Source organism: Eriocheir sinensis, unplaced genomic scaffold, assembly GCF_024679095.1.
Source record: "Eriocheir sinensis breed Jianghai 21 unplaced genomic scaffold, ASM2467909v1 Scaffold710, whole genome shotgun sequence".
NCBI classification, from domain to species: Eukaryota; Metazoa; Arthropoda; class Malacostraca; order Decapoda; family Varunidae; genus Eriocheir; species Eriocheir sinensis.
The window spans coordinates 195,150-218,005 of NW_026112066.1; the positions used below are offsets into that span (position 1 = coordinate 195,150).

The 22,856-nt window shown below is 43.1% G+C and overlaps 1 long non-coding RNA gene across 1 annotated transcript; it reads right to left on the reverse strand.

Moving 5' to 3' along the window:
• Positions 1–3,196: 3,196 nt before the first annotated feature.
• On the reverse strand, positions 3,197–19,870 carry LOC126994056 (uncharacterized). The gene is made up of 5 exons (XR_007748766.1): positions 19,350–19,870; positions 18,899–19,024; positions 15,926–16,072; positions 11,739–11,874; positions 3,197–3,269 (listed from the first exon to the last, which is right to left on the reverse strand). It is a non-coding gene; the product is annotated as an uncharacterized LOC126994056 (long non-coding RNA).
• Positions 19,871–22,856: the final 2,986 nt, after the last annotated feature.

A 22,856-nucleotide genomic window follows, 5' to 3' on the forward strand; every position in this document is an offset into this window, starting at 1 on the left:
GGCCCGGCCTCCCAGCACAGAGAAGGTCACCCCCACGGCCTTGCTCATCAGGGTCTTGATCCTCACCACACAGGACACCTTGGCGCCATTCAGGTAACACTTGACCTGCAGGATGCCACTGCCGGCAGCCACAGGCTGTGAGGCGGAGGGGAGGAGGGAAGGAGTGTCAGTGAGGGCCGCAGAATGGTCCCCAAAATAGTGGCTTCGGAGCTAGTGACGTTTTCTTACTTTTTGATATCGCTGGGCACATGAGAGCAACAGCATCACACAGCATTGACTCAAAGCCTGTGTACTGCTGCAAGGGGATGAAGGAATGAAGAGGCTGCTTACTCTTGCATAAGGGACTTGGACAGCACAGGGAAGAGCTAAAGTAGAAAAAGAGTTTGTAGGATGGGTCAGGCCAGGCTGGGTTAGGTTAGAAAGGGGGTGAAAGAATGAAGAAGCTAGTTAACTCTTGCATGAGGAGTTTGGACAGCATTGGAATGAGCTAGAGTAGAAAAAGAGTTTGTAGGATGGGTCAGGCCAGGCTAGCTTAGGTGTGTGGGGGGCTGGGTTAGGTTAGGAAGGGGGTGAAAGAATGAAGAAGCTGGTTAACTTTTGCATGAGGGATTTGGACAGGATAGGGATGAGCTACAGAGGAAAGTTTGTAGGATGGGTCAGGCCAGGCTAGGTTAGGTGTGGGGGGCTGGGTTAGGTTAGGAAGGTGGTGAGAGTGAGGAAGCTGGTCAACTCTTGCATAAGGGATTTGGACAGCATAGGGATGAGGTAGAGTAGAAAAAAAGTTTGCAGGATGGGTCAGGCCAGGCTGGGTCAGGTGTGGGGGGCTGGGTTAGGTTAGGAAGAGGAGGGGACAGTGGGATTGGTTGGTTTAGTAAGGGCAGGAAAGAACGAAGAAGCTGGTTAACTCTTGCATACGGGATTTGGACAGCACAGGGATGAGTTAATGTAAAACAGAGAAATACAGACACACAAACCCTCACATAAAACTCAAAAGATCAACACAAGACTTAACTCAACTTGTGTCTACTCCAACAAGGCATATCCGGACACACTCACCTCCACATAAGAGCCGAGGAAGGCAGCCACAAGCGCCGGGCCAATGTTCACCGCGACAAACAGCGGGTAGGGGAGAGTTAGCACCTCCTGCTGCACCCCGCAGTCACTGTCTGAGGCCCGGCTAAGGAAAGTTGGTGGGAAACTTAAGACAGTATTCATTTGTTAATCATTTACTAGCATCATAATTCTTTTCATCACTCTCCACTCCCCGTCCTAACCTATCCAAAGATGCCACACCTTACCCAGCCTGGCTTGACCCAGCCTTCAAACTTTTGTTCCACTCAAGCTCATCCCGATGCTGTCCAAATCCCTTATTTTTTATTATTATTTTTTTTTTACAGCTAAGGAGACAGTTCAAGGGCGTAAAGAAAAATATAAAAAAAAGCCCGCTACTCACTGCTCCTGAACAGAGGTCAAAGGAGTGTCCAAAGCGAGAGGTCAATTTCGGGAGGAGAGGTGTCCTGATACCCTCCTCTTGAAAGAGTTCAAGTCGTAGGCAGGAGGAAATACAGATGAAGGATGATTGTTCCTGAGTTTACCAGCGTGAGGGATGAAGGAGTGAAGATGCTGGTTGACTCTTGCATAAGGGGTTTGGACAGTATAGGGATGAGCATGAGTAGAAAGTCGTGTGCAGCGGGGCCGCGGGAGGAGGGGAGGCATGCAGTTAGCAAGTTCAGAAGAGCAGTCAGCATGAAAATATCGATAGAAGATAGAAAGAGAGGCAACATTGCGGAGGAATTTGAGAGGTAAAAGACTATCAGTATGAGGAGGAGAGCTGATGAGACGCAGAGCCTTTGACTCCACTCTGTCAAGGAGAGCTGTGCGAGTGGACACCCCCACACATGAGATGTGTACTCCATACAGAGTGAACCAGCATCTTCATTCTTACATCCCATTCCTAACCTAACCCAGCCTGGCCTGACCCATCCTGCAAACTTTCTTTCTACTCTAGCTCATCCCTATGCTGTCCAAATCCCTAATGCAAGAGTAAATTCCGCCGCAATGTTGCCTCTCTTTCTATCTTCTATCGATATTTCCACGCTGACTGCTCTTCTGAACTTGCTAACTGCATGCCTCCCCCCCTCCCGCGGCCCCGCTGCACTCGACTTTCTACTCATGCTCATCCCTATACTGTCCAAACCCCTTATGCAAGAGTTAACCAGCATCTTCACTCTTTCATCCCTCACGCTGGTAAACTCTGGAACAATCTTCCTTCATCTGTATTTCCTCCTGCCTACGACTTAAACTCTTTCAAGAGGAGGGTATCAGGACACCTCTCCTCCCGAAACTGACCTATCTTTCGGCCACCTCTTTGGATTCTTTTTAGGAGCAGTGAGTAGCGGGCTTTTTTTTTTTATTAATGTTTGTTTTTTGTGTGCCCTTGAACTGTCTCCTTTGCTGTAAAAAATAAAAAAAAAATAAAAAAAATAAAAAAAAACAGCACCTTTATTCTTTCCCATCCCCTCACTCCCCTTACCTAACCTAACATACTTGCCACAGCTAACCTAGCCAAGTGTATCCCATCCTCCCCTTTCCTTCCCAACCTAGCCTAGCCAAGCTCCCACACCTTACCCATCCCCCTTCTGTCCCCCTTCCCAACCTAGCCTAGCCAAGCTCCCACACCTTACCCATCCCCCTTCTGTCCCCTTTCCCAACCTAGCCTAGCCAAGCTCCCACACCTAACCCAGCCTAACCCATCCCCCTTCTGTCCCCTTTCCCAACCTTGCCTAGCCAAGCTCCCACACCTAACCCAGCCTAACCCATCCCCCTTCTGTCCCCCTTCCCAACCTAGCCTAGCCAAGCTCCAACACCTAACCCATCCCCCTTCTGTCCCCTACCCAGCCTAGCCAAACTCCCACACCTAACCCAGCCTAACCCATCCCCCTTCTGTCCCCCTTCCCAACCTAGCCTAGCCAAGCTCCCACACCTAACCCAGCCTAACCCATCCCCCTTCTGTCCCCCTTCCCAACCTAGCCAAGCCAAGCTCCCACACCTAACCTAGCCTACAGCACACCCCTTCTGTCCCCTAACCAAGCCTAGCCTACCCCCCACCCCACACACCAGCAGCACAGCAAGGATACACACCGTGAGCAGCATCACCAGCCAGCGCATCACCAGCGCATCGCCAGCGTCCTTCTTCCCACAAACGTGTAGCCCTGCGTGCGCTCCTCGTCCAGCCAGGCAGAGTTGACGCACGTGTCGTAGTCCAGGCTCTGCGGACACAAGGCTCGGTTAGGGGGAGAAGAAGCTGAGCAGGAAAGGAACGGGGGAAATTGCCCTAGAAATTCATGAAGTAAAAATTGCCCTAGAAATTCAAAGATAAGTTAAAATTGACATAGAGATTCAAGGAGTTAAAATTGTTTGTAGAAATTCAAAGGTAGGTAAAAATTGTCGTAGAAATTCAAAGATAAGTAAAAATTGCCATAGAAATTCAAGAAGTAAAAATTGCTGTAGAAATTCAAAGATAAGAAAAAATTGCCATAGAAATTCAAAGATAAGTGAAAATTGCCGTAGAAATTCAAGAAGTAAAAATTACAGTAGAAATTCAATGATAAGTAAAAATTGCCGTAGAAATTCAAAGATAAGTAAAAATTGCCGTAGAAATTCAAAGATAAGTAAAAATTGCCGTAGAAATTCAATGATAAGTAAAAATTGCTGTAGAAATTCAAAGATAAGTAAAAATTGCCGTAGAAATTCAAAGATAAGTAAAAATTGCCGTAGAAATTCAAAGATAAGTAAAAATTGCCGTAGAAATTCAAAGATAAGTAAAAATTGCCGTAGAAATTCAAGAAGTAAAAATTGCCGTAGAAATTCAAAGATAAGTAAAAATTGCCGTAGAAATTCAAAGATAAGTAAAAATTGCCGTAGAAATTCAAGAAGTAAAAATTGCCGTAGAAATTCAAAGATAAGTAAAAATTGCCGTAGAAATTCAAAGATAAGTAAAAATTGCTGTAGAAATTCAGAGATAAGTAAAAATTGCCGTAGAAATTCAAAGATAAGTAAAAATTGCCGTAGAAATTCAAAGATAAGTAAAAATTGCCGTAGAAATTCAAAGATAAGTAAAAATTGCCGTAGAAATTCAAAGATAAGTAAAAATTGCCGTAGAAATTCAAAGATAAGTAAAAATTGTGAAGAAAACAAAGATAAGTAAAAATTGTCGTAGAAATTCAAAGATAAGTAAAAATTGTTGTAGAAATTCAAAGATAAGTAAAAATTGTCGTAGAAATTCAAAGATAAGTAAAAATTGTCGTAGAAATTCAAAGATAAGTAAAAATTGTTGTAGAAATTCAGAGATAAGTAAAAATTGCCTTACAAATTCAAGAAGTAAAAATTGCCTTACAAATTCAAGAAGTAAAAATTGCCTTACAAATTCAAGAAGTAAAAATTGCCTTACAAATTCAAGAAGTAAAAATTGCCTTACAAATTCAAGAAGTAATAATTGCCTTACAAATTCAAGAAGTAAAAATTGCCGTAGAAATTCAAGAAGTAAAAATTGCCGTAGAAATTCAAGAAGTAAAAATTGCCGTAGAAATTCAAGAAGTAAAAATTGCCGTAGAAATTCAAGAAGTAAAAATTGCCGTAGAAATTGACCGAGATGAGTAAAAATTGTCTAAGAAGTTCACGGGTAGATAAACGCTGCCTTAGAAAATAGAAACAGATATAGAAATAGCATGTTTAGGAGAGGTAGGCAGGGCTGCGTTAGGTGGAAGGAAGCTACTCAGGAAGAGGGAAGGGAAAAATTGTATTAGAAATTCACAGATAAGTAAAAATTGCCTAAGAAATTCAAGGAAAGGTCAATGCTGCCTTAGAAAACAGAAATAGAAGTAGAAAGTTTAGGAAAGGGAGGCAGGGCTGTGTTAGGGTGGAGGGAAGCTGTTCAGGAGAAGGGAAGGGAAAAATTGTATTAGAAATTCACAGAGATAAGTAAAAATTGCCTGAAAATATGAAGGATAGGTAAACGCTGCCTTAGAAAACAGAAACAGAAATAGCACATTTAGGAAAGGGAGGCAGGGCTGTGTTAGGGTGGAGGGAAGCTGTTCAGGAGGAGGGAAGGGAAAAGTGCCTTAGAAACCATTATTTGTTTTATATTTCACAGCACAGGAAGGAAGAGAAGGGGAAACAAAACCATTCATGAAGAGGAGGAAGAAGATGAAGAAAAAAAGTAGAAGCAGAAAAAGATGAAGGGACAGGAGAGGAGAGGTAAAAACTGCCTTAGAAATTCAAGGCTAATATAATAATAATAATAATAAAAAGAAGAAGAAGAAGAAGAATATAAGGAGTGAAAAATGTCTTACTTTTTTTATGTACTATAGACTAGTTATTTTGAGAGAGAGAGAGAGAGAGAGAGAGAGAGAGAGAGAGAGAGAGAGAGAGAGAGAGAGAGAGAGAGAGAGAGAGAGAGAGAGAGAGAGAGAGAGAGAGAGAGAGAGAGAGAATACACACACACACACACACACACACTATAAGAGGAAGTGCTGGGTGAAATAAGGACTTGGAAGGTGGAAAATGAAAAAGCAAATGTAGTCCTTTTAAAGAAGTGATCGAACAACAATTGTAAGAAGACAAGGAAAGGGTAGAGAAGGAGGCGGTTAAGGCCTTGAAGAAACATGAGGAGCTGGTGTGAGAGGCGGCAGACAAGACAAAGAGTGTGCTGATGTTTGGCATGAAGGAAAGGAACATAACACACACACCAAGAAGGGAAAAGGAGGAACGGAAATCTGTAAAAGACTTACTTAAGAACTTAAATGATGAAGAACGGCAAAACACTGAGGAGGAGGTGGAGGAAATCTATAGGATGGGCCCCTACATGGAAGGAAGACCAGGCCAGTTAAAGTGAGATTAAGATCACAGAAGCCAACAGAGGAATTATTGTACAGGACAACTAAGTCAAGGGAAACAGAGGGATGCAAGAAAAAAATATATATATATATATATATATATATATATATATATATATATATATATATATATATATATATATATATATATATATATATATATATATATATATATATATATATATATATATATATATATAGAAAGGAAGAAATGAAACAAACTTCTAGCAGAGGCAAAAGAAAGGAGTACTGTAAAATCTGAAGAGGAAAGAAGAGGTATTTTTTTGGAGAGTTCTGGGAGATCGGGTGAGGAAATGGCACATAAGGGAAAAGCCGAAAGAGAACAGAAGCTAGACGAGATTGCAACTGATAATGGATGTATACGAATGTAGACGGGATACTGTCTAGTAAACTGGAATTACAAGACTACCCACAGGAAAAGGAGCCCAAGATAGTATGCTTAACAGAAACTAAACTAAGTGAAGACATCCAAATAGTGTTTGATAATAACTACAATGTATGGAGGAAAGACAGAAAGGGCAAAGGTGCTGGAGGAGTGATGGTAATGACGAGGAAGGAGGTATTAGTAAAATCAGTCGTATATGGAGAAGGAGAGGCAGAAATAGTGAGTGTTAATCTGGAGAACAAAAACAGAGAAAGGATGACGATTATAGCAACGAATGTACCACCAAGAACTAGCTCATGGAGTAGAGATGAATATGAGGCCATGATTGAGGATACCATTCAGAGTTAAGTAGACTACTCAAGACAAACAAAAGACTTCTGCTAGGAGGTGATTGTAAGTATAAGGAGGTAAATTGGGAGATTTCTGAAAGTGGAGGTAGTAATACGGCATGGGGGGAAAGGTTTTTAAGATTGACGATGGTAGACGATGATGCAATGGGTGAAGGAAAACACAAGATATAGAAGTGACGACGAACCAGCGAGACTGGACCTGGTGTTAACAAAGGGAATGCACTTGATGAGTGAATCAAGGTATGGATGCCCTCTGGGTAAGAGTGACCACGTGATCATAGAGATGGTAACAGAGGAGGAAGGAGGTGAAGGGGATGAATCCTATAAAAGAAACAGGTTAAGCTATAGGAAGGCAGATGCGGAAAACCTCAGGAAGTACTATGGAGAGCTGGACTGGGATGAGTTAAAGAGAACAAGTGAAGTGCAAGAAAAGTATGACATTTTCCTGGAGGCGTATAAACCAGGGGTTATGAAATTTGTACCAGAATACAAACCTGAAGAAAAAGGAAAAAAGGACTGGTTTAATGCAAGGTGTGCTGAGGCAAGAGAAAAGAGACAAAGCTTGGAAAAGATTGAAAAGAAATAAAAACCAAAGGAATAAAGAAGATTTTAAGGTAGCGAGAAATGAATACGTGAAAATAAGGAAGGAAGAAGAAGGGACATGAAAAGGATATTGTGGAAGGTGCAAGGAACAACCCAAACTGTTTTACAGATTCATAAATGGAAAGATCACACCAAGGGAAACAATGGAAAGACTGAGCGATGGGAATGTGATAATTGAAGATCCTTAAGACATGACTGAGCAAAACAAAAAGTTCCAGCAAGTCTTTACAATAGAATCAAATTTCAAGTTACTGCACCACCACAACCGCACTGATGATTTTTCAGTACCGCGCCACCTCTGGCAGACAGCTATACGAGCCTGTTTGCAGATGATGCAAAACTGCTAAGACATATTAGGAGCAGTAAGGACTGTGAAATCCTCTAAGATGACCTGAACAAGATTTGGAAATGGAGTATTTAATGGGAGATGAAATGTGAAGAAATGTCATGTAATGGAAATGGGAAGAGTGAAGGAGACCAAAATGGACATATAAAATGGGAAATGGAGAAATATTAACCCGGCAGCTTCAGCGGACCCGTTTGGGGCTTGACTCAAAACCCCTAATTCCAGCTAATTGTAGGTGGTGGCGGCATAGTGCAACCCACCATGCATGGTCATTGTGGTGGGTGAGTGATCTTGAGGTGGGCTTATTTGTCACAGGTTGTGTTGTAAGGTCATGGCAGACTGAATTAGCTACCCATACAGTAATCACTTGTTAAATTCTCTAAAGTAGACAACAAGAGACTCTCGGCTAGATGCCGCGCGTCACGACTGCTTGTTTTGTAACAAACACTGCCCATAACAATGGAGTAGAAGTAAATATTTTTAACGGCTTTATGGTTATGAGAGGAGTACTCTGATATACGTTCCATGCTCTTTTCTTAGTCTCAAAATGCAGTGTAATGTTGCCGTTTCTCGGCCACCTCTCAGCTTTCCCATAGCCGAAGAACACGGGCTAAAGAGAGTTCAAGAAGAGAGAGATCTGGGAGTGACAATACAAGATAATCAACAGCCTGAAAGTCATGTAAATCGGATATTCAGTGATACGAATAATATGGTGAGAAATATAGGATTAGCATTCCGCTACATGGATAAGGATATGAAGAAAAAGTTAATAACCACTATGATTAGGCCAAAATTGGAATATGCGGAGGCAGTGTGGTCTCCCCATAAGAAACACAAAAAAACTAGAAAGAATACAAAGAATGGCAACAAATGTGATTCCAGGGCTGGAGAGATTAACATATAAGGAAAGACTAGAGGAAATGGACCTACCAACACTAGACCAAAGAGGAAAGGTGAGACCTAACACTAATTTATAAATTATTGAGCAAAAAGGAAGAAGTAGATAATGAGGAGTTACTACTAAAAGAAGGAATAAACACCAGGAACACAAGAGGACACAGTAAAAAATTTAGGAGAGGAAGATGCTTGGGAGACATAAAGAAAAATAGCTTACCGCAAAGAAATATAGAGGTTCGGAAAAGACTAAGTGAGGATGTAGTATCGGCAAAGAGTGTGCAGAGCTTTAAGGATAAGTTAGACAAATACAGATACGGAGACGGGACCACACGAGCGTAAGCCCAGGCCCTGTAAAGCCACAACTAGGTAAATACACATAATAACAGCCAATGTCTCCCCTAAAACCAAAGGTTGGAATGAGGCAAGATATAACACTATGCTGGAAGACACAATACGGGCACTGACAGATGAAATAAAAAATAATAAAAAGGTATTATTAACAGGAGACTTAAATTGCAGAGAAATGAAATGGGAAAATTAGACAAGAGAGGGCGGTGAAAATACCTGGGGAAGTAAACTATTGAGGCTGGCAACAGATAACCTGGTGACGCAGTGGGTGCAAGGAGAAACAAGGCTGAGAGGGGATCACCAACCATCAAGGCTTGACCTAATTTTCACAAAAAACGTGGAGTTGGATGAAGGAGTCAGTCACGAGTGCCCCTTAGGAAAGAGTGACCATGAACTATTGGATAAGAAAACTTTGGAAGGATGTGAATATTGAGATGAGGCTTATAAGGAAAAAAGGAAAAACTACGTTAGGGCAGATTACGTTGGACTCAAGACTCTTCGGCGGGGTAGACTGGACTGGTATGAAGAGGAGTACTGATATTCAAGAGAAATATGACATTTTTATGAATATTTACAACAGAGGAACAGAGATATATGTTCCATACTACACAGTAAAAACTAAAGGAGAGAAAACATGGTTTGGATGGAGGTGCGGAACAGCAAGAAGAAATATCAATAAAGTAAGGAGGAATTTAAAGAAAAGACCAAATAAGAACACTAGGGACAAATATAAAAAGCAAGAAATGATTACGTGAAAATAAGGAGAGAGACGAGAACGCTAAATTTGAAAGAAGAATAGTTTCATATGTAAAGAAGAACCAAAAATGTTTTATAAATTAGTAAACGGGAAGTTAAAAAGAAATGAAGGAGTGGAAAGGATGAAAGAAAAAAATGTATTCTACGAAACAGACAAAGAAATTGCAGAAATATTAAATAAAAAATTCATAAAGTGTTTACGAAAGAAACCGACTTTGACTGGGGCTCGGAAATTGCAATGAAGGGAAATTAAATCTTGTAAATGTTGAGAAAGGGGAACTGTTGCAGCTGATGAAAACCTTAGAGGGAAGGAAAGCTACGGGACCGGATGACATCTCCGGTCAAGTGCTAAAAGTGTAGAAATGAATTACTGGAGCCACTTCATGACATAATAACATGCTCTATGAATACAGGAAAAGTGCCCTTAGAGTGGAAGAGAGCGAACATTGTACCAATTTATAAAAGTGGAGATAAAACTGAACCACTAAATTACAGGCCAGTCTCTTTGACAAGTGTAATGTGCAAGATTTGTGAAAGTATAATAAAAAACAATGGGTTGAACATTTAGAAAAGGAAAACATGATAAATGAGGGACAGTTTGGATTTAGAAAAGGGAAATCGTGTGTCACCAACTTACTGTGTTTCTACTCAGGAGCAACAGACAGCTGGTGCAAGAAAGAGAAGGGTGGGCTGATTGTGTGTATCTCAATTTGAAAAAAGCTTTTGACAAGGTTATGCACAAAAGGTTAACCTGGAAACTACAACTGTGGGGAGGAATGGGCGGAAAGGTTATAATGTGGATGAAGGATTACTAACGGGAAGAGAAATGAGGACGGTGATTAGAGAAGAGAAATCAAATTGGAGGAGAGTAGAGAGTGGAGTTCCTCAAGGCTCAGTTCTGGCACCAATAATGTTCATGATATATATAAATGATATGCCCATGGGTATAAAAAGTTGTATGAGCCTTTTTGCAGACGATGCAAAGTTAATGAGAAAAGTGAGGACGGAGGAAGACTGTGAGGAGCTGCAAAAAGACTTGGATAGGGTGTACAGATGGAGCCAGTTATGGGAGGTGGAGTTTAATGCAAACAAATGCCATGTTATGGAAATGGGGAAAAGTAAAAAAAGACTGAGGAAAACATACAGGATGGGAGGAGACAACTTAAAGGTGGTACATGAAGAAAAGGATTTGGGAGTAACGATGCAAGACACACTATCCACAGAAAAGCACATAAACAAGCTGTTTGGAGAAACCTACAAGATGCACAATATAACAGGAGCTGCCTTGTATAGGCCAACCGGCCTCTTGCAGACTCCTTACATTCTTATGTTCATTCCATTTTACAGACAAATAAATGATATAGAATTGCAACTAAAATGGTCCCAGAACTCTTGAATATGACGTATGAAGACAGACTGAGGGAGATGGACTTGACGACACTGGAACAATGAAGGGAGAGAGGAGATCTGATCACACTGTATAAGTTGGTAAATAAGTTTGATGAGGTGGATAGGGATGATCTCTTCTCAACTGTGAGGACACAGGGGCTGAGAGGACATGGAAAGAAACTTCATAAAGGAACCTGTTTGAGTGACTTCAAAAAGTGGGTATAGTTTTCCACATAGAAGTGTTAACACATGGAACAGCTTGCAGGAAGAGGTGGTGGAGGCGAGCAGTGTCCACCAAATGAAGGAAAGGCTGGATGAATGTATTTATGGAGACAGGACTACTAGAGCTTAGCTCGGGCCACCTAGACTACAAATAGCTAAATACACACACACACAAACACACACACGCACATCTATCCTTCCCTCTCTCTTCCTTTTCCTTCCCTACCCTTTCGTCCTTTCCTTTCTCTTTCCCTTCCCTTGAGTCTAGTATGGATCAAACCATGGGTGCATGAGTCTCCCCTTCCCCTACACACACACACACACACACACACACACACACACACGTGGAACAGACTTGACGAGGAGACTGTGTGCAAAAACGATTCATGAATTCAAAGCCAAACTGGATAATAAGCGTTATGGAGACGGGACAGCACGAGCCTAGTACGGCTCTTTTCCTGTATTTCACAACTAGGTAAATACACACACACACACACACACACACGGCAGGCTATGGCAGACAGCACCTGTGTGAAGACTGCCGCTGCCCGTGCCTCCGTCATGCGTCCCTCCGTGGTGATGGTGTTGAACAGCTCGCCGCCGCCGCCAGGGAATTCCACCACCAGATGAATGTGCAACAGGGTCTCCACCACCCTGAAGAGCCTGCAGTGATGAAATGGTGGTGAGGATGGTGATGGTGGTGGGAGGGTGTGTTACTTAACCACTAGAGCGGAGGTTCTTAAATTTTTTGCTAGCTACTTTTCTCCCAGAGTTGACGCCCCTCTTGGAAATTATTAGCGGCAGCACACCCTCCAGTTCAAGAGCCAGTGCACTAGAGTACTGGTGTGTTACAGGTACACTCTCTTCACTTATACATCAAGAATAAATATCTAAGTCGTCCCTCAATAACTGTTCTCTGTCAAGGTTGTGTGCCTGCCCAGACTGTGCAATTCCGTGTTCACCACTACAGACTGTCTCACACACCCTGCTGCTAATGCTGACAATGATGATGATGGTAACCGCAAGACAGCATTTAAAAGTTACACCTCAGTTTCTGGCAATGTGAAAAGTTTGGAAAGTTTTGTTTAGTTGGTGCAACATATGTGGTCGTATGCTGGAGAGAGGGAAGGGGAAGGAATTATAGGAGAAGGGAACAGATCACAGGAGACGGGACACAACCCCCGATTAATACCTGGAACCCATTCACTGGTGGGTGGACAGGGGTGTAGGATATCGGAAAAGCCGCCCAAATTTTTCCACTCCGCCCGGGAATCGAACCCAGGCTCTCTCGGTTGTGAGCCGAGTGTGGCAATGTGTAGCAAACACAATATACGTGCAAATGAAATGCGCACTAATTTATGATCGCAGGAACCGAGGTGTTCTCCTACCGTGACACTACTGACTAGGTTATCTTGGGTCGTTATAACAAGGTCGAGTATGTTATTTTGTCGAGTTGGCTCAGAAACCATTTGGCTTAGATAATTTTCTTCTAGAAATTCGATCATTCTATGTGACTCTCGCCTTCTGTACCTGACAGTGTCGCCCAGTCGATATGGGGAGGTTAAAGTCTCCTAATATCAGTGAGTCGTTGTTATTAAGTGACTGCCTTAAGACGCTGTACATTTCAAGGTCGTCATCGAGTGATTGCCCGGGAGGTCTGTAGGTGACAGATACATTTAAATTGACTTTTGCAATGTTTACTCGCACGCACAAATGTTCAACGTCACTGTTTCCCGGAGTTTTGTCAGTGGGTTGCAAATAGTTTTTGACAAAAAGGGTGACGCCACCGCCTCTACGGTTTACGATCTTTGTTGAAGAGTCTGTAGCCATCTATGTTGTATTCGGAACTTAAATCATGTCGATAAATGTTTCGGTTATAGCAATTATGTCAAAATTTTCTGTCAGAGCAAGACATCTTAGTTCATCAAACTTGTTTCTTAGGCTACGAGCATTGAAACTAACAATTTCTAAGTTATCAAGAGGCTTGGTAATAGAGGTGGTGGTACTTGCGGGATCACTGTTACGGGTTTGTTGCGATGCACGGCATCTATTTACACGGGTGGGGTGGAGGGACGTGGCTGAGGGTCGTTTTCTGATCGGGTGTCACGTACTGCGTCGTTGAGGAGCCTTCCGAATCTTGCTGCCCCGATGGGAGAAATGTGTAATCCGTCCCTGTGGAAGCGCTCACTTTGTCCATAAAAATTGTCCCAGGCATTAAAGAACTCCACGTCAAGCTCCCTACAAAGAGTCTGTAAGCGGTTGTTTAGGCTGAAGGCCTTACTGAAAAAGTCGCTCTCTGCCCAAGTCCGTGGTAGAGCTCCTGAAATCAAAATGTTAGGGGATTTAGTCTTATACTGCTGGATGAGCCTACGGTACTTCTCCAGGAGTTCCTCAGACCGGGTCGTGGTGACGTCGTTCGTACCTGTGTGAATAACAAACAGTGAATCATTAGTAGCCTGGGGGGAGATCTCCTCAAGAGCAGCAGTTATATCGTCGATCCCAGCACCAGGATAGCAATAGTTCCGTCTTCGACGAGGAACTCTGCCGCAGAACTCAACGACCTGCTGGCGAATCATGGAGTCACCCACCAGGAAGGTGCTCTCCTGCTCGTCCTCCTCCTCCAGAATGGCAAACCTGTTGAAGCAATGAACAGGATAAATCGCTTGTCTGGCTGGTTTGGCTCCTCCATTCACGACGGTGAAGCCATCATGGTCGGTGCCACTAGCATCCTCCCGTTGCGTGGTGTTGTCCGCTGGTGTCGACGGTACCGCTGAGGGCAAGGGGGCGGTTGGAGAAGGGTTTGGCACCACAGCAACGTTAGCCTGGATGAATTCCTGCAAGGAGGCAACAGTGCGAGAAAGCTCTATTATTTTATTCTGACCTGCTTCCATCTTCTCTTCTTGCTCCTGCAGTCTTGTCTCGAGATGCTGCCTGGTGAGAGAAAGCTCTATTATTTTATTCTGGCCTGCTTCCATCTTCTCTTCCTGCTCCTGCAGTCTTGTCTCGAGATGCTGCCTGGTGAGAGAAAGCTCTATTATTTTATTCTGGCCTGCTTCCATCTTCTCTTCCTGCTCCTGCAGTCTTGTCTCGAGATGCTGCCTGGGGAGAAAGCTCTATTATTTTATTCTGGCCTGCTTCCATCTTCTCTTCCTGCTCCTGCAGTCTTGTCTCGAGATGCTGCCTGGGGAGAGAAAGCTCTATTATTTTATTCTGGCCTGCTTCCATCTTCTCTTCCTGCTCCTGCAGTCTTGTCTCAAGATGCTGCCTGGGGAGAGAAAGCTCTATTATTTTATTCTGGCCTGCTTCCATCTTCTCTTCCTGCTCCTGCAGTCTTGTCTCGAGATGCTGCCTGGGGAGAGAAAGCTCTATTATTTTATTCTGGCCTGCTTCCATCTTCTCTTCCTGCTCCTGCAGTCTTGTCTCGAGATGCTGCCTGGGGAGACAAAGCTCTATTATTTTATTCTGGCCTGCTTCCATCTTCTCTTCCTGCTCCTGCAGTCTTGTCTCAAGATGCTGCCTGGGGAGTTAATGATCTATTATTTTATTCTGGCCTGCTTCCATCTTCTCTTCCTGCTCCTGCAGTCTTGTCTCGAGATGCTGCCTGGAGAGACACAGTCGACAGACAGCAGAACGCCCTGTAAAAAAGTGAGCTGAGAAGCTACCGTTACAAGTACTGCACTTCTTAGGCGCCATCTCTCTCTCTCTCTCTCTCTCTCTCTCTCTCTCTCTCTCTCTCTCTCTCTCTCTCTCTCTCTCTCTCTCTCTCTCTCTCTCTCTCTCTCTCTCTCTCTCTCTCTCTCTCTCTCTCAGTGTGTGTGTGTGTGTGTGTGTGTGTGTGTGCCTGTCGATTTTGTGAAATAGGAATCTCTGGCATTATTATGTTTTTCTTGTTGTGATATCTACTATTCTCTCTCTCTCTCTCTCTCTCTCTCTCTCTCTCTCTCTCTCTCTCTCTCTCTCTCTCTCTCTCTCTCTCTCTCTCTCTCTCTCTCTCTCTCTCTCTCTCTCTCTCTCTCTCAATGTGTGTGTGTGTGTTTGTGTGTGTTTGTTTGTGTGTGTGTGTGAGTGTGTGTGTTTGTTTGTGTGTGTGTCGGGTTATCATGAGACTCTCGTTTACCTGCGGATTAGCGCAGTCACTGTACCCTTGACCCAGCCTCCAAAGAGAGAGAGAGAGAGAGAGAGAGAGAGAGAGAGAGAGAGCGCCTGCTGCTGCTGCTGATCTCAGGGAGAGAGAGATTTACACAGATATTGAAACCACACACACACACCTAATGGTCCACACTGGGCGGCCTGCCCTTAAACCTGCCCTGAGTGAAATTATATTAATCAAATGGCACCAAGACTTTGCATTTCTACTTTAGTGATACTGAGGTGAAGGAAGTGTTAGTCAAGCTTGTTTTTAAGGGGAAGAGAGAGAGAGAGAGAGAGAGAGAGAGAGAGAGAGAGAGAGAGAGAGAGAGAGAGAGAGAGAGAGAGAGAGAGAGAGAGAGAGAGAGAGAGAAATAGAACAAAGAAGAGAGAGATGCAATCAGGCCACAGAAATTGAAAGTTTGAGCAAACGATGACCCAGAGAGATGCAAGGGTCAGGCCACAGAAAAAGAGCAAGTTTGGAGCACTACAATGACCCAGAGAGATGCAAGGGTCAGGCCACAGAAAAAGAGCAAGTTTGGAGCACTACAATGACCCAGAGGGATGCAAGGGTCAGGCCACTCACCAGCACAGTGGACATCCTCTGGTCCGCCCAGGAGGGTGTGCCGGAGGGCCAGGAGCACCTCATCCCCTGGTCTATGGTGCTGGTGATGAGGGGACCAGCTCACTCCACGCCCAGGCCAGGGAGACGCTGCTCAGCTTCTTCACACAGCTGGGGACACAGGGCACAGAGTTATAATGATAATACTTTCCTATAGGTTCATGGTACACCAGAAGGGTCACACTGCCATCTTTCTTTATTTCTGTTTAGGTATTTCAATTGTTTATTTTCCAGAGAGAAGGAAAACAAAACTTATCCAAGTTAGGTAACAATAGTTTTGTGAACCTTCCCACCATGGCAGTGTTATGAGTTACAGGAGGCAGGAAAGCTGTGTTACTGATGCCAAGATTCTGAGTTTAAAGAGAAAGAGAGAGAAAAAGTATCCAGGTTGGGTCAAGTTAGTTTTGTGAACCTTCCCACCATGGCAGTGTTATGAGTTACATGAGGCAGGAAAGCTGTGTTACTGACACCAAGATTCTGAGTTTAAAGAGAAAGAGAGAGAAAAAGTATCCAGGTAAGGTTACGTTAGTTTTGTGAACCTTCCCACCATGGCAGTGTTATGAGTTACATGAGGCAGGAAAGCTGTGTTACTGATACCAAAATTCTGAGTTTAAAGAGACAGAGAGAGAAAATGTATCCAGGTAAGGCTGCGTTAGTTTTGTGAACCTTCCCATCATGGCAGTTAGATCAGGCAGGGAGGCTTGCAAGGCTGTTTTACTGACGCACAACTTCTCAGAGTTTCAGGAGAGAGAGAGAACGAAACTATCCAGGTTAGGTTAGGTTAGTTTTGTTGTGGCTTTCTGAGGTGGCTGAACTATGCTACACCTGGACTGACTTTTCTTTTTCCTTTTTTTCTTTATGATTATTTTGGGGCAATCACTGTTTCAAGGGAGAAAACAAAACTATCAAGGTTACTTTAGGTTAGTTAGTAACAGTAGTAGTAGGAGTAGTAGCAACAATTACCAAAGACTAGAACCTTATATTCGTTCCTTCAATAATGATGATAATAATGATAATAATAATGATAACAATAATAATGATATTAATAATAATAATAATAATAATAATAATAATAATAATGATAATGATGATAATAATAATAATGATAATAATAATTGGCATGGCACTTATGACATAACTAAGATTTAACTCATTAGCAATTATTTATTTATCAATTATTATTGTCATTTATTTACCATTACTTTATTAAGTTAGTTTTGTGTGCCTTCTCACATCATGGTGATATTTTGAGGCAGCAGAACTAAACTATACATTTACCACATTTTCTTTTCTTTCTTCTTTATTACTTTATATTTAGTGTAAGCAAGAACAAAAGGTGCCAACAGAGAGACAGGGGAGCCACCAGGAACAAAATAGCATTGCCTGCATCAGGAGACACAGTGCTATCAATGTAACCAGTCTGTCTGCCTTGCCTTCCTGCCTAAACACACTGCCGGGCCGCATATTCCTGAAGTCTCTGCAGGTGTGTGGTTCCTGAGTGAAGACTCTCGGCTGTAACTTGAAAACTAACCACGGGCCATTCTGGAAAATACTTTCATTGTGATTCCCGCTCAACATTATCTGTAATACTTCCTACCTAACCTTACATAGCCTAACCGCCAAGTGGCCACAGACTACCCACATGCTGTCCAGAAGACCACCCATCAATCCAGACTCTAGAAGAAACCGCCCAGTGAATCAAGAATGAGTTCAAGGGGGCAGCATGAGCCAAGCATAACTGGCGCCACAATAAAAAATTGCCTGCGCCATGACAGCCTTGGGCCGACCACCATCCAGGCCCCTGAAGAAAGCCTACCGGAGTTACAGGAGGAGATGTAAAAAAAAAAAAAAAAATCTATCCTGCCCTGTTCAAGAGTAGGCGGAACACACCCGTACAGACTTCAGGAATATGCATTCCTGCCACCATCAACTCATATTTACAGGCATTCCAGGCCTCCCAGGCACAAAACCTCAGGTGGGATTATTCATGAGAGGGTCGCCTAATAATTTTGAGATGCTGACTGCTTATTTCTGGACAAAATATGATGCTGTTTATTATGGAGATAGTATTCATTTCCAGATATCACTATTTGATTGACTTTTCAATGCCTGTTGTACACCCGTCACCTCCCACTGCCTCAACATAGCTGACAGAGAGGTTCACTTTGCTTACTGATTAAACTCAGCGCTCACCAAGATCACAAGTGGACAAACCAGAACAAAACCAGGCAAATTAATGTTTTTTGCTGCTGTGTGTGTGTTCCCCCAGTGAGCGTTGGACGCCAGCGACTTACTTATCCAAAATCTCTAGAATCACACCCAAGCTTATTGAGGAAAAAAATGGACAAACCAGAACAAAACCAGGCATATTAATGTTTTCCTGCTGTGTATTGCATGGTGGACACCAGAGCCACTCATTTCTACAGGAGGCATTTTTCACAACACCGGCGTGCATAGTGGGCCACCCCTGCCCTGCACTGTGTATTCCCGCCACCCCTCACTGCCTGCCCAGTATATTTAAACTAACCAAGCCTTACTTTACGTAACCTAGCGAACAGGGGGACTTTGCTCCCTCTCAACCCCCTTCTATTTCTAGGAAGTCCCTTGTTAATGCACTGCATTCAGGCACTAAAAATAATCCATGCTGTAAGCATTAACTTGGCCAGAGGTGGCTGTGCACGCTTTCCTAAATATTTTGCAGAGTCAGTCTTATTAATTGAATGCTGTTTCAATCATCTGTTTATATATTAAACCTTTTTTTCACTTCCTTCCTTCTCTCTTCATGTAACTTAGTATTGAGCTGGTCATCCTTCCATAGGTGTACCTCAGGACCCCTGGGTAAGGAGCACACTGTGGTAACCCAATGTGACAGAGATGAGCACCAAGGCAATGAGTAGCTATGCTCTAGACCCCAAACTTCACCTGTCACAAGCTTACCTCTTGAGTCTTTAATTTGACAGAGATGAGCACTGAGGCAAGGTGTCCCGGAGCGATGGGTGCCTGTACCCCGCACCCCCATAGGCCCCCCAGGGTAACGGAGCTACGCCCTGGAGCAACGAGGACCTGGGGAAGGCACACTGGTAACTCCGATGTCACGCCCGCCCTGTTACAACGCAGGATGTGACAAAGATGAGCTCTGAGGCGACGCGCACCTATAGTAGTAGTAGCAGCTATAGCATAAGCCCTAAACTTGACCTTACACTCAAATTTAAGGTCTGCAGGAAGAGGGAAGAGAGAGGAAGAGGAGGAGGAGGAAGGAAGAGAGTACGTAGTAGAAAATTTTACCTAACCCTCACCCAGCACCCATATTTATAGGTCTACCGCTCCACTAGACCGCCCAACTATAAGCTTACCGATGCCCCAAGGTCTCTCCCATAGGCCTACTTACTTTTAAAGGCGGGCGAGGTCAGGAACGTGAAATAAACGTAGATCATTTTGAACGCCGCCCACACGTGCACCTCCCCGCGGCAAAACGTAAACAAACCGAGTCGACGCGTTCTAGCGGCTCCTTTTTTTCTTTTCCCTTGTCTCTCCATCTTTTCTTTCTTTCTCTTTGCCTTTTCTCTTCCTCTTTTGTCTCATTATCTTCCTTTCTCTTTCTTTTTTTCATCCTTTTTCTTCTTTTCCTCCGTTCGTATCTCTCTCCTCGTTCTAACGGTTTCCTTTTTCCTTTTTCTTTTGTCTCTTCCTCTTTTCTTTCTTTCTCTTTGCATTTTCTCTTCCTCTTTTGTCTCCTTATCTTCCTTGCTCTTTCTTTTTTCATCCCTTTTCTTCTTTTCCTCCGTTCGTATCTCTTCGTTCTAGCGGTTCTATTTTTTTTCTCTTCTTTCTTCCTTTCTCTCTTTCTCTTTCTCCTCCTTTCTTTCTGCCTTTCTTCTTCCTTCCTTTCTTCCTTTCTCTTCTTTTCCTCCGTTCGTATCTCTCTCCTCGTTCTAGCGGTTCATTTTTATATGTATTTTTTCTCTTAATTATCTTTTATTATGACTTTTAAGGTTGAATCAAGGAATATTAAGTTAGTTTAAATATAAAGGGAATATAATCAGACCTTAATTATGGCATCGTTTTTCTCTTTTCTCTCCGTCTTTTCCGTTTCTCTTTCCTCTCCTTCTCTCTTTATGTTTCGCTTCCTTCCTTTCTTATCCTTTCTCTCCTCTTTAATTCTTCCCTTCGTATCTTTTCTCTTCTTCCTTTCTCTCTTTTTCTCTTCTTTTATCTCCTTCATTCTGTTTCCTTTTCTTCCTTTCTTTCTCTCCCTTTTTCTTTTTAGAAAAATATTTTTAGAAAGAAGTTTAAGAAGTAGTGTAATTTTGTTGATCTCAAAATGTTCCTCCATCATCTGGCTCTTTAGGCTGCTAATATGACGCTCGTAGCTATTTCCAGTTTTCAGATGTATGTAGGCGACGAGAGACAAGTCTCTAAATCGTGCGAGCCATCCCCACCCGCGGCGATGGCTCGGCCAGGGAGGTGGGACGGTACGGACACACATAATACTCGCCATAATATTAATATAACTTAAGCTTGATTGGCTAATAAACAAGATTATATCTTCTACAAAACATTTGTATAAGGACAAAAGTATCCTCTCAATATTTAGAGGGAAAAAAATAAAAGAGAGCTACAAGGAATCTCAAAAATTTTGATATGTCTTCCTTCTCTTTTCACAAGCATAATATCGGAATATAAATCAACCAAATTAACCTTTTTATAATCGTTGCAACACCTATCATGTTTAAATTGATATAAATGTAATAAAAATCATGAAAAAATCCACCGTCCGAATCATCACGACTCTAAAAAGCAAATGTGTGGTCACGTCCTTTTCCAGCACGAGGCTTCACGGGTGATACACGGCAACACCTTCGCCGGGCATCGCTGCGTCACCGAAATAATTTACATCTCGCTAATTGGCACGTTTTTGAAGCGAGAGCTTACGATACACCCTGACAATATTACATACGAGATGCAAAAAATCATAAAATAGGACTTGCATCGAAAATAACAGCTCTGAGGGCGTGGTTGTCCCTTTGTGGGCCAAGGCAACAAAGTTTTGCACATTCACACAAATCTCGCGGCACTCAGTCCCATACACTTTACAATAAGTGCTATGGCCGGACCATCCACTGTCCGAATCATCACCGCTCTCCCTACTAATTAAATAGGCTACACTAGAGGGGGAGAGGAGGTGGTTTGGGAAAGCTAAAATAGTGACAAAAGTGTGTGTTCATGACATTGGCTAGAGCGTTTGTCGGGACGAGAGGAAGAAAATGAAACGAAAATGAAGGGTTAGGAAGGGAATGGTAGGGAAAGGTTGAGAACGGAAGGATTGTGAAGAGAAGGGTATGAATGGGTGGAGAGAGGAAGTAAGGAATGGGATGAGAAGGGAAGGGATGGGAAGGAAGGAAGGAAGCAATGGAAAGGGAAGGTATTTATGGGTTGGGATAGGTTGAGAAGGAAGGGAAGGGAAGGGACGTGAGGGGTAGGGAACGGATGGGTAGGGTAGGGAAGGGAGTGATGAGAAGGGAGGAACAGGAAGGCAGGGAAGGGAGAGGAAGGGAAGGGAAGGGAAGAACCGCGTCGGGGAGGGAAAGGTAGGGAAGGGTTAGGAAGGCAAGGGTATAGGGTTGGGAAGGGAACAGATGGGATGGTAAAGGAAAGGGAAGGGAAGGGATACTTTCCCTTCCCTTTCCTTTACCGTCCTTCCTTTACCATTCCATCTGTTCCTTGCCTTTAACCCTTCCTTTCCTTCCTACCTTCCATTCCTTTCCTTTCCTTTCCTTATCCTTTTTTCCGATACTTTCCCTTCCCATCCCATTCCTTCCTCCATCCCTTCCTTCCATACTCTCCTCTTCCTATCCTACCCCTCCCTTCCATTCCTTTTTCCTTTCCTAACTCTTTTTTTCCGATTGGTTGGGAAGGGAAGGGAACCGATAGGATGGTAAAGGAAGGAAGGGAAAGGAAAGGGAAGGGAAGAGAAGGGATGGGAAGGAAAAGGATCGGAAAGGAGAGGAATGGACGGGAGGGGTTGGGACGGTAAGGAAGGGTTGGGAAGGGGAGAGTATGGCAGGGAAGGGATGGAGGGAAAGGAAGAGGGAGGGGGAGAAGGGTGGGTATCCGTCTATCTGTCTGTCTGTTTAGTTTCTCAAGAAACGTATTTTACTGTATTTTATTATTCTTTTATATCTCTTAACATTTTTGCTTCTATTTTTCTACTTCTATTCCTAATCATATTTTCTCTTGCTATCTTTTTCTTATTTTTTTCCTCTCATCATTTTTATTATATTTTTTTCAATCCTGTTCTGTATATATCCTTTTACTGTCATCTTGTTCTCATTCCGTTTATTATCATTTTGTCTCTATCTTTATCTCTATCTATCTATCTCCTCAAGTCTGTACTTTTTTCTTCTTCTTCCTTTTGTTTTCTCTCCTTTTCTTCCTCTCTTTTCATTCTAGTTTTCTTTTCCCTCTCCTCTCCTCCTCCTTCTCTCTCTTGCTCCTTTCTCTTCTTTTCCCTTCTTTCTCTTCTCTTCCTTTTCTCCCTCTTCCTCTTCCTTCATTTTTTTGTTCTTCTTCTCCTCCTCCTCCTCCTCCTCCTTTCCTTCTCTTTCCTCATGCCTTCCGTCTCCTCTTCATCCTCCTCCTTTTCCTACTCCTTCATTTTCTTCTACTATTTCTTCTCTTCTCCCTCTTTCTCATGCCTTCCTCCTCCTCCTCCTCCTCTTCTCTCCTCCTCCTCCTCTTTCGCTCCTGGGTACGCGGACGCCTTTCCCGGAGGCGCCTCCTCCTGACCTTGGAGGTGTGCCCTTCTTAACCCCAACACAGCTGTCCGTTGCTTTCTCTCTCTCTCTCTCTCTCTCTCTCTCTCTCTCTCTCTCTCTCTCTCTCTCTCTCTCTCTCT